Here is a 12808-nt window from a genome sequence, read left to right as displayed (position 1 = left end):
GATTTATCAATGATTTTCAGTCTCTGAAATAGAAAAGATCTATCAATGATGAACTATTATTTCCCCCATTTTACCAGTGTGTTAAGATCAGTAATTATGACTGTCCAATGTCTGACTTGACTCAGTGTATTCTGCCCCCAAACATATGATTAGACAATCAGTCGAATATCAGCAAGATTTGAGAATTCAGATTCGACTGTGAAAAACCTTAGTCGAGGACGCCGCTAGTAATTTCACAATGTTACTATTTTACTGTATTTTAATCAAATAAATGCACTGCAGTGGTGAGCATAAAATATTTATTTTAAATACATGATAAATCTGACCCTTAAACGTTTGAATGGTAGTGTATGTTTGAGGTATTACTAGTCATATGTGTCATAATGTCTAAAAATGTTCTTCAGCTGGATACACGCACGGCCATCAGCATGGAACAATCTAGAACATTAACAATCTGTCAATCTGTCAAAGCCAACAATATTTATTATACAATGCCAGGTTTATTATAAATAAACTATAGCAGAGGTCAAATGCAGAAAAGAAAAATAATTTACAGATTATACAAAAAAAAATTAAAAGAAAAATAACAGAATTTAAAGTTTTACGTTTACTAACCGAGTAATACTCTTACAGTGTGGACATCAAAATAACTGACAGGCAAACACACACACACACATATTATGAAAATATTATATAAACACACACATATATAAGAAAATTACAGATTCATGCTGATGTAGGCGAAATATATTGTGAAAGATGCATATAAAGTTACCTCTTGTAGTTAGCATTACGGTTGAGATGCTAACGGACTTTTTCTGAAGACACTGACCATTTCTATAAAGTACATTTTCAACGAAAGCGTGTCATTTACATGAAAGAAAGTTTCAGGGACACTTTTGTGTAATATTTGTGTAATTTAGGGATTAAATTTACCTGAAATTAGTGAAAACAACCACGAGAGACAGCGTCCGTTCAGCTGCTTGACGGTTGAGCAGAGCCCCGTTTCCATGGTGACTTCCTCAGCTCCAGTTCAGCGCGTGCCCGTCAAGTGTTTTCAAAATATATTTCAATATATTTAACAGTGCTTCAGACATGATGTCTAATATATTTCTTCACTAGTTTATGTTAATGGCTTTGTGGTGCGAAATAAAAGTTTTTATCTGCTAAATTTGGACTAAAGCACATCTTCATCTATTTTTGGGCTAAATTTGGATTAAAAAAAATTTAAAAAAAGATGTTAAAAGTCGCTTTTTGGGCTTAATTTGGACCAAATCCGACGGACCAAACGAAGACCAATTTGACGCTTTTTGGTCTAAAAGATGGCCATGACGGGCCGACTTGATTTCGACCAGAAAACGACGTCCGAATCAGGGTTTTTCCTGGGTCAAAATTGTTCTTCGGTGGTGGCTGACCGACATGGTCATCCACACACAGCAAAGAGTACCTAGTACCCACATGATCCCAATATTGACAATAAATGTTACATTTCAAATAAATACAAAGAAACAGTTTGTGATTTTTTTTTCTTATCCTATTTATTAAAAAAGCTGTGATTTTCCACGACTGGCTTTCATAGTTTAGAAAGATAAAATCCTTTTTTGATAGAGCTGATAATTATTTTAGTATAATCATATCAATTAAAAAGAAGCATTAAAAACGTAGCATTAAAAGGTGTAATAGTGTAATTTTTTTACCATATAAAATGTAAGAAAATTAGCAGCTAGCTAGCAACAGCTTGCTTTGTGCTTTGATCTAGTTTCATCTCACTCCAGTCTAACTTTAAATGATTTTATAGGTTATTTACTACACCTTGTCATAGGCCTATTTATTAATGCTACATTTGACTAAACACTCTTGCTAAATGGGGTAAGCACACTTACTTTCTCATTTCAGATGTGTGTGTTCTTCTAAGAAGTAATGATTTGTTATACACTGATTCAGACACTGACAGGCAGACCAATTGCTTTAACCCAGTGGTCACCAACCTTTTCGAGCCTAAGATCACATCCAAAGTCCAAATGTAAACCAAGATTTACCACTTGCAAAACATTATTAAAAAAAAAGGCCACAATCTAAGCTCTACTCTGACATTCTTGTTGCCTGTTAGTCACTAGCAAATTATTTAACTACAAATAGTATATAACTACAAACTGCCAACTATAATTAAACATTTTTAACAGTAATATAACATTAAGTATTTCCACAGGCTTATTACTCGTATATAAACACAATAATCAGTCAATTACAGGCCTAAGCCAATAATGTACTGTTTCACTTTCCTTTTTAAAACATATTTCAAACACTTCAAAATGGAAATACTCAGGTTATTGCAACTAGCATACAAAATATTATGACAACAGTCATCCTTCAATTCTTCAAAAATATTTCCACACAAATTACAGACCTACATTCATTTTTAGCTACAGAAGTTGAATAATGTAATCAAATGTAAAATAGCATCGCATATTTGACTGTATAAATTAAAGATTGTTCTTTATTAAAGTTACAGAAGCTTTTTAATCAGGAGCAGTGAGTGATTTCTTTGTTGTTGCTGTTCTGTTGCGTTCAGCTGGCTATGTCTGCTGTAGGATACTTACCAAAACAGGCATTTTGACATGATTTTTGTGTGAATTTGTCCATTTAAACACAATACTTCAGAGAGAGCTTATATGCGTTTCGGATGAGCGCACGCACAAATCTTGTGTCCTCTGGCTCTTAAATGTTTAAACTGACAAAGCTTAAATGAGTTTAGTTTAAACCGATATCAGCACCCAGGTGATGACGGAATAAATTACTGCTCATATACAGCATTCGCGTTGAACAAGTGTGAATGATTTGTCCAGGGTTTTTTTCCAGAATGCGCAAGCATCAACAGAAACATTTATTAGCTGAACCCTGTTTTTACGTGCCATTTATAGCAAGCCATATTACAGATGATATTACAGATGCTTTGTCAGATTTAAATTGAAGCGCGTGCCGAACTGTGTGTGGTTGAACCGTGCCACCCCTATTACCTCAATAATCAATCAATTACAGGCCTAAAACAATCATGCCCGAGCAGACGGATATTAGTACATCTCATCACACCGGCACCCGCGTCTAAATCAGCTGTATGGTCTGGTTTTCAGTCTAAAACACTTGCGTCAAGTATAAATTTCTCGTCTGTTTTGTGAGGTGCGCGCGCAGTCAGCGGAGGCTCCATCCCTTTAGCGGACGTGTTGTTCGGGAGTTCATAGCGGGATCGCGAATCATTTGAGTCAGTTCGGGAGTTCATAGCGGGATCGCGAATCATTTGAGTCAGTTCGGGAGTTCGTAGCGGGTTCGCAAATCATTTGAGTCAGTTCGGGAGTTGGGAGCGTGAATCATTTGAGTCAGTTCGGGAGTTCGTAGCGTGTTCGCGAATCATTTGAGTCAGTTCGGGAGTTCATAGCGGGTTCGCGAATCATTTGAGTCAGATCGGGAGTTGGGAGCGTGAATCATTTGAGTCAGATCGGGAGTTGGGGTGAATCATTTGAGTCAGATCGGGAGTTGGGAGCGTGAATCATTTGAGTCAGTTCGGGAGTTCGTAGCGTGTTCGTGAATCATTTGAGTCGGATCGGGAGTTCGTAGCGTGTTCGCGAATCATTTGAGTCAGTTCGGGAGTTGGGAGCGTGAATCATTTGAGTCAGTTCGGGAGTTCGTAGCGTGTTCGCGAATCATTTGAGTCGGATCGGGAGTGGGGAGCGTGAATCATTCGAGTCAGTTCGGGAGTTCGTAGCGTGTTCGCGAATCATTTGAGTCGGATCGGGAGTTCGTAGCGTGTTTGCGAATCATTTGAGTCAGATCGGGAGTTGGGAGCGTGAATCATTTGAGTCAGTTCGGGAGTTGGGAGCGTGAATCATTCGAGTCAGTTCGGGAGTTGGGAGCGTGAATCATTTGAGTCAGTTCGGGAGTTCGTAGCGTGTTCGCGAATCATTTGAGTCAGTTCGGGAGTTCATAGCGGGTTCCCGAATCATTTGAGTCAGATCGGGAGTTGGGAGCGTGAATCATTTGAGTCAGTTCGGGAGTTCGTAGCGTGTTCGTGAATCATTTGAGTCGGATCGGGAGTTCGTAGCGTGTTCGTGAATCATTTGAGTCGGATCGGGAGTTCGTAGCGTGTTTGCGAATCATTTGAGTCGGATCGGGAGTTCGTAGCGTGTTCGCGAATCATTTGAGTCAGTTCGGGAGTTGGGAGCGTGAATCATTTGAGTCAGTTCGGGAGTTCGTAGCGTGTTCGCGAATCATTTGAGTCAGATCGGGAGTTGGGAGCGTGAATCATTTGAGTCAGTTCGGGAGTTCGTAGCGTGTTCGCGAATCATTTGAGTCGGATCGGGAGTTGGGAGCGTGAATCATTCGAGTCAGTTCGGGAGTTCGTAGCGTGTTCGCGAATCATTTGAGTCGGATCGGGAGTTCGTAGCGTGTTTGCGAATCATTTGAGTCGGATCGGGAGTTCGTAGCGTGTTCGCGAATCATTTGAGTCGGATCGGGAGTTCGTAGCGTGTTTGCGAATCATTTGAGTCAGATCGGGAGTTGGGAGCGTGAATCATTTGAGTCAGTTTGGGAGTTCATAGCGGGTTCGCGAATTGAAAATCGCGACGCTGTTTCACCGTCTTACCTTCATCACGGTCTTCTGCAGACCTTGGATTAACGCTGAATGAGATGTTGATTTTGAAAAGTTATGATAACACGATGTTGTTTCACCGTTGTACCTGGCACCATGTATAAATACACACTTGTAGGTTCAATTAGATCCTAGTTTGCATTTAGATCAACAGTACATGATAAAGGCTAACAATCAAATGACTGGCAGCAATGGCTTCACAATCAACTTCAATAAGTTCTAACGGGAACCCCCCCGGACTGTGTCTTCTTTACCGTGGGGAATGCAGAATGAGATTTCTACCAAAGGGGACTCTAAAATGTTAGACCCAACAGCCTCGTGCATATAGTGTGGTTGTGCTTCGGGTGATCCTTGAAAGTGTCCCAGCGCTAGGTCCATTCTGACGCCGTCCCCTCCACTCTCTCCCACTTGTGCACTTTCTGTACCGTCCTGTATAAACATTTACATTTAATCATTTAACAGACGATTTTATCCAAAGCGACTTACAAATGAGAACAATAGAAGCAGTCAGGTCAACAAGAGAACAACAACAGTACACAAGTGTCATGACAAGTCTCAGTTAGTCTAGTACAGAACACAGAGCCAGGGGTTTTTTATTTTAATTATGAAAGACAAGAAAAGAAGGAAAAGTGCTAGTATTAGCTGGTTACACTCTAAAAACTGCTGGGTTGAAAACAACCCAATTTGGGTTATTTTGGCAACCCAACGATGGGTTATACAACAGAAAATATTTATTAAAAACAAGAGTAAAGTCAAAAAGTAACATGTAAGAAGAAATGCAGAAAAGTATGGTATTAACAGCTACAGTTCAGAAAGCATTGAACATTCGTTGAATATAACTTAAGATCAAATTGGACTTTGTTCAATTGTATATATTGTATAAAAATATACGAAAACACTATTATACAATAAATTTAAAATTAGTTAGGTTCTTTACCAACTATTCTGGCGTGACAGTACACAAATAAATCACAACATTAACTCTGATATTATAACATTTAACAGACATGAGTGTAAACTCTTCTACTAAACAACACAGAAAAGCATTTAACATTGTTTTTACAAATTATACACTTACAGTTTGTTTCATAGTCCATGAATACAGATCAAGCATCACAGTCAATTTTCATGATCTCTTCAGCATAACTGATGTAGTCATGAAGAAGCCCCATCAGCACAGCATGTGACGACATCTACATCATCCAGGGCAGCGTCCTCCTTTAAAACCACTGCTGCATCAGTTTAGAGGAAAGGACGTTCTCTTCTGTGACCAGCATTCATCCAGTCACCGCCTGCTCTTCATCAGTGGCCTAGAAAGAGAGACACATTTGAAAAATAAAACATTTAATTAAACTATCCATTTTCAGGTAGAGGTGTACTCACATCCGTAAGCATAGGTAAATAATCTGTGTTAAAGTTTCAACACTTTGTGAGGTTGTTTAATGTCTCGGTCCACCACAGCTCTCGTGAAGGCTATAATGGCAGCACTAGTGTGAGGGCAGGTGATATTGTTTGAATAAATATTGCTTTCAGAAAGCTTCTTTACTGAAACATTCAAACAGACATGACATTCACATACCTCACAAATGTTCATGTACGTAGATGGCTGCTCTTCAAACGGTTAGTTCACCAAATAATGAAAATGGTCATAATTTACTCTCCTCATGTTGTTCCAGACCCACACGAACTCTGCTCATTTTTGGAAAACAAATGAATATATTTAATATTGCCCACAACCCATTGCGTGCGGGAGGTTCTACGACGACGCCGCCCTGCTTCTTCACTCCTCAACTTGGTTGTTGTAACTTAAATGAGATTGAGAATCATAAATTCTTAGTACAATGTTTAATTCATTGTTCAATAATAAGAACATTAACTACACATATAGTAATTAATTGGGCTGTTCCCCTTTAAGAATTCATTGCCCATAATGCTATTCAGGTTGAGAGCTCACTAGAAGTGAACGTTGTATGTGTATACTGCTAAAGCAAACTCATTCTCTGTAAAACTGTCTGAAACTACAGTAAACCAGTTCTTTGTTTTAATTCGAGTCGTCAGAGTTCATTATTGCTTGTTAAGTGAAGAAGACACGACAAAGTTTGGTGCCGAAACCTGGGAATCTAGCAAGCAACATCCGAAATGGCAGAGCGACTTGAAAGATTAATCAGAAAACGGAGAGCTGTACGCGCTTCCACAACAAGACTTTTACAAGACATCGAAACAGAGGTAGACAAAGAAGATCCGGTCATTGAACGATTACGTGAACTGTTAGCCCTGTTGTCTGTAAAGGAGGAAACGCTGCTGGAGTTGGATGTTGGAATTGAGGAAGGGACGGACACCGATGATTTGGAGAATGAAATCGCTGATGTTGAGGAGTATAAAGAGCGAGTCATCACCGCGAAATCACGCGTGCACCGAGTGATACAGAGAAACCGGGAAAGTAGCAGACCAAGCAGCACAGAGCCCTCGCTGCACAGACAAACAGTTAAGTTGCCCAAGTTGATTATAGACAAGTTTAATGGTGAAATCAGTCAGTGGCAAGACTTTTGGAATCAGTTTGAAACCGCTATTCACAAGAATGATGCGCTGAGCAAAACAGAGAAGTTTAATTATTTAAAGACGTACCTAACTGGCGCTGCTTCAAAGGCAATAGCGGGACTGATGTTAACAGACAGTAATTATGATCACGCGATCGAGCTGCTGCAGAATCGGTTCGGAAGAAAAGACCTGCTTGTTAATGCTCATATGACCAAACTACTGAATCTCTGCCCAGTAAAGAAATCAACCGAAGTCACTGCTCTGAGACAACTTTATGATGAATGTGAAGTACATATCCGCAGCTTAGAATCGCTGGGTGTCGCATCAGAGGCTTATGGCAGCTTGTTGTGCCCTGTCCTGCTACAGATGATTCCAGATGACATTACTCTCCAGTATAGTCGACAGAGAGGAACCAGTGATGAATGGAAAGTCTCAGAAGTTATGGAATTCCTGCAAAAAGAGATTCTGAGCAGAGAAAGAACCATGCAGCTGATTAAGCCATGTAATTCCAGAGACAGTCAAAGTTACCAGAAACCAGTTAAAAGACAAGACACATCATTTGAAATGAAGCACAGAAAACACAACATGCCATCAGCTGCAGTACTGCAAACCACCAGTCAAAGAATACAGAACTGCCTTTTCTGTGATAGTGCAGCACACAAAACGGAACTGTGTCCCGAAACTGATATTGCTGCACGAAAGGACAAACTGATGAAGATGGGAAGATGTTTCATATGTCTTGGGCCAAAGCACATCGCAAGATTCTGTAAGACTAAAATGTGCTGTAATATATGTGGAAGCCGACACCACAGTGCTGTATGTGAAAAAAGAGAGACACGTACTTCTGACACTGATGATAACAAGGACAATGTAGTTTCTTCCTTTGCCTCCCATACAGTAAAGATACAGCCTGCTAAACAGAACAACACTGTACTGCTGCAGACTGTAAGAGCATGTGCAGAAGGACCTGCTGGATGTAGAAGCATTCGCTGCTTACTGGATGGAGGCAGTCAGAGAAGCTTCATCAGTGAAAGCACAGTGAGAGCTTTAAAGTTACCTGTGATCAAGCAAGAAACAGTCACTCTTCATACTTTTGGCTCTACAGCACCAGTTACAGCAAAGCGCAACACAGTAAAATTAACTCTGCAGAACATCTGGAAGAAGGGACAGAAAATTGAAATCGAAGCACTTGAGACACCCCAAGTGTGCACTGCCGTGATGAAGATCCCAGGTGAGCACATCCAAGCAGAGCTGGAACGAAAGGGCTTGCAGTTAGCAGATTATACAGACGACAGCACTTATGATACAGAGTTGTCGATGCTGATTGGTGCCGATTACTACTGGCGTATAGAGTCAGGCCGAGTAGAAAGAATTACAGATGCACTTGTAGCCATTGAGAGCATCTTTGGATGGTCAGTGCAAGGCCCAGTCAAAATGTCCAGTGTTGCTGATGCAGCTTGCATGCAAATACAAGTTACTGAAGACTCACTGGTTTCAGAGAGTCTGAAAGCTTTCTGGGAAATAGAGTCGCTCGGTATCACCATGAAGCAGACAGACAGTCCTGAGGAAGAGGAGGCTCTTCACAAGTTTGAAAAGACAACTCAGTACAAAGATGGAAGATATGAAGTTGAACTGCCGTGGCAATCTGACAAGCCGGAACTTCCAGATAACTACAGAATAGCAAGAAAAAGATTTGAAGGTCTTAAGAGAAAGCTGGAGTCAGATGTAGTGCTGTGTCACCGATATAATGAAGTTGTGAATGATTACCTTGAGCAGGGCATTGTCGAAGATGCGGTGGAGGAGGAGTCATCTCCGATCACTGTGAAATACTATATGCCTCATCACACTGTTCTCCGCGAAGACAAGGTAACAACAAAACTCAGAGTAGTGTTTGATGCCTCATCACATGACACAGACTCTCCATCACTTAATGACTGTCTGCTTACTGGTCCTAATCTGAATCCAGATCTGCTCAGTATATTAATCAAGTTCAGACTGCATGCGATTGCATTTACAGCAGATATCAAAAAGGCTTTCTTGCTGAGGAGGACAGAGATGCTGTGCGATTTCTCTGGCTCACTGCACTGCCTCATGAAGTCGAAGGTGAGAAGCTGCGTGTACTACGGATGACTAGGGTGGTGTTTGGAGTATCTCCCAGCCCATTTCTCCTTGCAGCTACAGTGAGAAAACATTTGAATAAATATGAAGCCCAACTTCCTGAGGTAGTCAAGATAATAAAGGAATCACTTTATGTCGATGACTTTATCTCAAGTGCAAGTGACTTAGAGAATGCCTTCTCCATAACTGCTAAAGCCAACAGATTATGTCCACAGCTGGCATGGACCTTTGCAAATGGACAACGAACTGTCCAGAGTTGAAGGAGAAATGGAAAACAACGATGAATGAACTTTGACCAGAGACAGAGACACCAGGAGCTGTACTGAAGGTGCTAGGCTTGGTGTGGAGGACTGAAAAGGATGATTTCGTCTTTGATCTGACTGCACTGCTGGACGCTGTAGCAAAAAGAGAGAATACCAAAAGGAGCGTTCTAAAACTCTCTGCTCGCATATTCGACCCAATAGGCTTTCTAACTCCTTTCACTGTGCGGGTGAAATGCCTTTTTCAAGAGATGTGGATATGAGGTCTTGGCTGGGATGAGGAGCTGCCTACAGATCTTGCACAAGAATGGCAAAGCTGGTGTTCAGAACTTCCACAGATCCACCAAATAGGCATTCCCCGCTGGTATGGAATTAAATCTGAGCACAAGCAAGATGCACAACAACTTCACGTGTTCTGTGACGCAAGTGAGAAAGCTTATAGTACAGTTGCATACTTGCTGCGAGAGGCGGATGATGGAACAAAGATCACGTGCCTAGTTGCTTCAAAGTCCAGGGTGGCCCCGCTGAAAAAGATGTCCCTGCCACGTCTTGAGTTGATGGGAGCAGTGATTGGAGCAAGACTAGGAAATAACTTGCTAAAGCCTTTGAATATGGAGCTACAACAGGTTCACCTGTGGACAGATTCAATGATCGTACTACAGTGGATTCGCAGTCCAGTATACAGATGGAAACAGTTTGTGTCAAACAGAGTAGCTGAAATACAGTCTTTAACCAACCCGGCAATGTGGTCTCACTGCAAAGGCAAGGCCAATCCAGCAGATCTCCCAACCAGAGGTCAGACCATAGCTAATCTGAAGGAAAGCGGACTGTGGTGGAGAGGACCCCCATTTTGATTACCCCAAATCTGTCTGAAGAAGATGATGACGATCAGAGTGTCGAATATGTGATTAATGAGCTAAAACAAGTTCAGCAGATCAGTGTGCAACTCAGCAGCAACAGTGATCAAAGTGAAACAGAACCCGTGCTAGACTTGCAGAAGTACAGTTAACTGAAGAAAGTATTGCGGGTCACTGCTTGGATTAAGAGGTTTGTGCACAACACAAGTTCAAACTCAAAGAGAAGAGGTGAGTTGACTGCAGAAGAAATGTTTGAGGCTGAGAAGTACTGGATCAAAGTGACACAAGTTTGCAGTTTTAGTCATGAGATAAGTGTGCTGAAAGCTGGTAAAACCCTGAATTCAGATTCCAAAATCAGAGATTTAAAACCTTTCCTTGACACTGATGAATTGCTCTGTGTTGGAGGCAGATTGCAACAGTCGGACTTCAGTTACAGAGAAAAACACCCATGGATTCTACCTAGCAAATGCAGATATTGTGAGCTGCTGATCCAGTACAGCCATGAAGTTACCATGCATTCTGGTCTAAGAGACACTCTTGTACAAATAAGAAGTAGACACTGGATTTTGCGAGGCAGACAACTTGTAAAAGGTATCCTGTCAAAATGTACTGTTTGCAAAAGATTTAAAGCAAAACCCGCACAACAGGGCACGGCTCCACTCCCACGAGACAGAATAACAGAGACCCCTCCATTCGCAGTGACCGGTATAGACTTTGCAGGTCCACTGTATGTGAAGAATGATCGTGTGCTATGTAAGGCTTATGTTGCTCTGTTCACATGTGCAGTCACCAGAGCAGTGCATTTGGAGCTCGTGTCAAGTCAGTCAACAGAAAGCTTCCTGTTAGCACTTAAGCGATTTGTTTCTAGAAGAGGATTGTGCAAGGTAATTTATACAGACAATGCCAAAACTTTCAAAAGAGCAAACCAAGACCTCAGTGAGCTGTGGCGAGCCATCAAAGATCCACAACTGCTGGAATACTTCTCAGGGAAGGGCATCAGCTGGCGCTTCATTGTAGAGAGAGCGGCCTGGTGGGGTGGATTTTGGGAAAGGCTAGTGAGGTCTGTAAAAACGTGCCTGAGAAAGGTGCTAGGAAGGGCATCGCTCACCTTTGAAGAAATGACTACCCTTCTCACAGAAGTAGAAGCCACACTGAATTCCAGACCCCTTACCTTTGTTCACAATGAAGCTGATGAGCCGCCACCAATGACACCTGCTCACTTCCTGGTCGGTGAACGACTGACTTCACTGCCGCCAAAACCATTCCCTGCGGACCATGATCATACCACTGTGAGTAAGGAAGAGATGACAAGGAGGTGGAGATACAGAAACAGACTCATGACCAATCTGTGGAATCGTTGGAGGAAAGACTATCTGCTAGACTTGAAATCTGCACATTATTGCAGCACACAGAAATCCACTGTGCTGAAAACAGGTGACATTGTTCTTATAGGAGATGCCAACATGCCAAGACAAACCTGGAAATTAGGAAAAATTGAAGAACTGTTTCCAGGCAGAGATGGCAAAGTTAGATCCTGTGCTGTTAGAACATCCACAGGAACTGTACTAAGGAGACCCGTTCAGTTGCTTTATGCATTAGAGATTTAAGTTGATGAACAGTTGTTCATTGGGGGGGAGGATGTTGTAACTTAAATGAGATTGAGAATCATAAATTCTTAGTACAATGTTTAATTCATTGTTCAATAATAAGAACATTAACTACACATATAGTAATTAATTGGGCTGTTCCCCTTTAAGAATTCATTGCCCATAATGCTATTCAGGTTGAGAGCTCACTAGAAGTGAACGTTGTATGTGTATACTGCTAAAGCAAACTCATTCTCTGTAAAACTGTCTGAAACTACAGTAAACCAGTTCTTTTGTTTTAATTCGAGTCGTCAGAGTTCATTATTGCTTGTTAAGTGAAGAAGACACGACATTGGTAGAAGAACACATAGTAAAATGTATTGTGAAAAAAAACGATGAGAAAAAAAGATGGGAATAGTAAATAAAATTTTATTGGACATGAATGAAACATTAACAGTTGTGGTGTGCGTAACTAGGCAACCACGTTGTCGTTCACGTTGCATGACGTCATCGAAGTATGTCCCAGAACGTGCATACTCTTTTGCTACACACTCAAAAGTATGTACTTTTTCCTCACAAAAAAAGTACATACTTTTAGGTCGTAGTATAAGTAGGCGAATTGGGACTCAGCATAAGACTCTCACACAAAACAGCTTCTGTGTCTTTAACTCTCGGTGCAGACACAATGAAGACACGAGCTGGACCAGTCTGAAATATTATATGTAAAACATACTTTTAACAGTTACCACTTCAACAGCCTCAAAATAATTAACTACACAATGCCGTTTCCTTTAAGAGACAAACACA

The 12808-nt window shown here is 41.1% G+C and overlaps 1 long non-coding RNA gene across 1 annotated transcript; it reads right to left on the bottom strand.

The window, feature by feature from the left end:
* Positions 1 to 1290, bottom strand: LOC132131271 (uncharacterized). Its single transcript, XR_009428864.1, has 3 exons — positions 776 to 1290; positions 367 to 438; positions 1 to 23 (listed from the first exon to the last, which is right to left on the bottom strand). It is a non-coding gene; the product is annotated as an uncharacterized LOC132131271 (long non-coding RNA).
* Between the last annotated feature and the right edge of the window lie 11518 nt (positions 1291 to 12808).

This window comes from Carassius carassius, chromosome 48 (genome assembly GCF_963082965.1).
Source record: "Carassius carassius chromosome 48, fCarCar2.1, whole genome shotgun sequence".
Lineage (NCBI taxonomy): Eukaryota > Metazoa > Chordata > Actinopteri > Cypriniformes > Cyprinidae > Carassius > Carassius carassius.
This window is presented reverse-complemented; position numbering and strand designations above follow the sequence as displayed.